The following is a 3877-nucleotide window of genomic DNA, read 5'->3' on the forward strand; positions in this document are numbered from 1 at the left end:
AGGGTTTTATCTAAATATTTCTAGAACTCAAATTTCCAGTCTTTGGTTACTTTAGGTAAGTATTGTGGGAAAATCCTAACTGGTCTCTTTTCCCTGGTTGACCAGATTTATCTATTCACTGGACTAAAACATGGTCCATCATTTTCAAATACTTTACAGTTCTCTTTTAGGAGAGTGGAAATAGCAGATAAACCACATTATTAGCATTCTCCAGCAAAAAATCCCAGCAAAGCCTGGAGTTGTTTTGCAGAAGCAACTCCAAATTTGGACGACATGACAATAAGCAATTCTAGAAATAGCTGCTGGTCTTAAGGCTATGTTACAGGGATCCTTGCTGCTGCTTTCTTCTCTCTGTTCACAATTTTAGCACAAACACTGCGCTTAGTTCTTTTCTTTGACTTTCTTGGTATTTCTTAGGCATTCTTTGGTCTCAGCTTGTACCTTCTAAGCTCTTGCTGCTGCCTCAAAACACACCTTTGATTTTGACTGTAAACCTCACCCAGAATGGAGCAGTGTGGGAAATGGCTGGAATAACACTCCTGTTCCAGGCAGGGAGATGGTCTGAGCCAGGAGGGACCCAGAGCCATATACATACCCCAGCATATGTCTGAGGACTCTGCTTACCCACTCACCATCTGCACCTGCCTGAAGAGCAGCCACGTGCCAAGAGCAGCCTGACTGCTCCAGCACCCGCATCCTGCCTTGCTGGTGTCTGTTCCACTGATCCCAGAAGTCTAGCTAAGGATTCACACCTGCTCATCCTGGTCCTCCTGCCTGCTCTGAATCCCCAGCTTCCTCCCTGGAGTAACAGCTCATTTCTGTTCATTCTTCCCTGGTTAGTTTTAGTTTCTTTGTAATTTTCCACAAACTCCTTTTATTTATTTTTCTGGTTTCTGCAGCCTCACCTGGAATGTGCTGCCTGCATGAGGCGATGGTTTTAAAGCTCACCCTCCCTGTCTTCCACCCTGCTTAGCAAGTCAGCATCAACAGCTGAAAGGATAAATTACCACAGAGGTCTCCAGTGTTACCAATGTATCTGACAGCCACACACGCAGCTAGGGCAGGGTAAAGAAATGGCTAAATGGAATCAGTTGTGCTGACTCAGGACTTCTGGCCAAAACTGCATCCAAAACCATGATGGCCACAGTGGAGTCCAGAGCACAGGCTGGGATCTAAATCACACTTTAAATCAAAGCCTAAGAAAGAGATCCTCACTCACCACAGAGCCAGTTAACAGCCCTGGCTTCGACAGGTTGCAGTGATTTACAGCAAGAGGCTGTGAGCTTTTCACAGGAACTCGCTTGTACAACATATTCCAGCTGTAACATGCGAAGATATAAAACTCCAGGCTGTAAGAAGACCTGTTGTAAGGCTTCAGGATGTATCTTCTCTAAATACCAGGGTAAAGGACATGCTTCCTGTCAGGATAGCAATGAGACAGGTCCCAGGCATGAAAAGACTACAAGATCCAGAGCTACTCTACTGGAAGCTGGGAGTACGGAGAACAGATGGGAGTGAGAGCTCCCTCTACTCCTATATTCTCTTTTGATATCCAACCAAAAGCCCTGGAGCAAATTGTTGGGGTTTTGTTGGTTTTCTGGAGCTTCTGTGTGAGCACCGCTCACAGCTTCGTTTGCAAGCTTGGTGTGTGTCAGCCCTGAGCTGACTTTGCTGTAATTCATGACTCTCTGGGAGGGAAGATGTCTCTGTGATGGAAATACTCCACCGAATGGTGCCCTCTGCTAACACACACACACAGAATTGTTCCAGGGCTTCAAAGCTGCACTGGTGCTTCTGGCACCTCAGTTTCTACCTCTGTCCAGCATTTCCATCCCCAGTACAGTGAACAACAGCATGTGTCTGGCAAAGGCAATTCACTCCATCCTCCTCTGCAGGCCACCCTCTGAAGCTGGTTTAATTATTCACTCCTCTATGACTTACTGTTATTCCTATTGCCACTGGAAGAGGTGATCCATTAGCAGTGCAACTGGTTGTGTTTCTGGAACAAGAGCCAGGAATCATGTGTGTGAGAGTTCAAGCACTGGGGAATGCTAGGTGAACACCCAGAAACATGCCACCACCACTGGGGCCAACATGGGTCCCACTCTCACCCAGCACTGCAGCGGACAAAGCAGCAGCTCTGTGCAGAGCTGAGCTCTGCCAGCTGCGCTGTGCAGGCAACAATAAAATGGATGTAGAACACATGACTTCAGAAGAACAAATAGCAAAAATAAATAAGCATCTTTCTCCTGTGAAGCTGCTTGCAGGTCCTGCCTCAAGGCTGCAGGAAAACAGCTCCCTGAGCAGGGGGCTGTAAACATTGTGTTAAATTCCCCAGCCCAGGCTCAGGGGAATCCTGGGCCTGACTCTTGTTTTCTTTCCAAAATGACATGTTCATATACCCAGTTTATGCCACCTCCACTTGGGATGTGATCCAGAATTCCTGAAATAAACGTAAGTCCTTCAATAGCCTTCAGCTCAGTCTAAATCAGCTGCTCCTCTGATTTCTGCTCTTTCTCCCATTCCTCCCTCCCACCAGTCAGGACTTTTCCTTTCCTGGCACTGCATAGCTTAGCTCATCAAGCCAGCAACAGCTGTCCTGTGCCTACTCCAAACCCTGGGAATGTCACCTCGTTTGTCTGGTCCAGCTCTGCCCATCCTCTCTCCAGACAGAAGTTCCTAGCAGATATATCCAGTTTGCTTCCCCAGGTCTCTCTGCTTGACAACATTTCCCTTTTCCACACCAACTGCAGCCATGAGCCCGCTGCAGCCCTGGCCTGACGTGCTCCAGGCCCAGCACGTCAGCTGGACATGGCCATGCAGAGGCACAGCAAGCAGGGGAAAACCTTCCCTGGCATCCAAGAACACACTGGAGTACCACACATTGCTGGGGGGAGATGTTTTGCCCTGACTTAGCTCAGCACCATTCCCTAACTCGGCATCCTGCTCAGCCAGCCTCGGCATCCTGGCAGCCATCTTCCAGGGATGAGGGAGAACCACAGGACCAGCCGCCGGTCCGTGGATGTGTTTAGAGGCCAGATCTGTCTGTGTATGTGGATATTCTTCCTTTCTGAAAAGTTGCTCTCTGTGGCCTGGAAGGAAATGGGCCAAGGTCCTTATGGTTGTTAAAAATCTCATGATACTTTTGCAAGCAGGATGGTGTAAATCAAACAACTGGGCACAAGCTCCCTCGGTCCGGGTAATTTATATTCTGCCTCACTAAGTTCATCTCTGCACTTCCAATGCATGAAGTGATTTTTCACTTCCCCTGTAGTATTTGCTGGCACGGAAAAGCTGCTGGGCTCTGTCCCAGAAGTAGCTGCATTTTATCACCGGGTGAACGATCCCTGCGCGCACCGGGCCGGCTCCCCTTACGGCTCCCGCTCGCCCCGCGGCCCCGTAGCGAGAGGACGCGGCCCGCACCCCTCCAGCCGCACCTGGGCTCCAGGAGCAGAGCCCCGCCGGCACCGAGCGCCCACCCCCGGCCCCTCCGCTTTATCCGCGGCTTGGAATGCGGGCAGGGGATGCGGGCGAGGATGCGGGCGGGGGATGCTGCCGGGGAATGCGGACAGGGAATGCTGCCGCGGAATGCGGGCGGGGATGCGGGCGGGGGTGCGGACAGGGGTGCGGACAGGGGTGCGCGCAGGGGTGCGGGCAGGGGTGCGGACGGGGATGCGGACGGGGATGCGGGCAGGGGTGCGGGCAGGGGTGCGGACAGGGGTGCGGACGGGGATGCGGACGGGGATGCGGGCAGGGATGCGGGCAGGGATGCGGGCAGGGGTGCGGACAGGGGTGCGCGCAGGGATGAGGACGAGCCCCGCTCCGCTCCGCGCTGCTCCGCGCCCGGCGCTGCGTGGAGCCACAGCGCCCCCTCCTG

At 52.2% G+C, this 3877-nt stretch overlaps 1 protein-coding gene across 1 annotated transcript in view; it reads right to left on the reverse strand.

Moving 5' to 3' along the window:
- BRINP1 (BMP/retinoic acid inducible neural specific 1) overlaps positions 1-3877 on the reverse strand; it is an 87033-nt gene that overhangs the window by 79698 nt on the left and 3458 nt on the right. The gene's annotated exons all lie outside the window — the stretch shown is intronic.

This window comes from Corvus kubaryi, unplaced genomic scaffold (assembly GCF_017639235.1).
Source record: "Corvus kubaryi isolate FWS band 111438036 unplaced genomic scaffold, C.kubaryi_AGA036_p1.0 78, whole genome shotgun sequence".
NCBI lineage: Eukaryota > Metazoa > Chordata > Aves > Passeriformes > Corvidae > Corvus > Corvus kubaryi.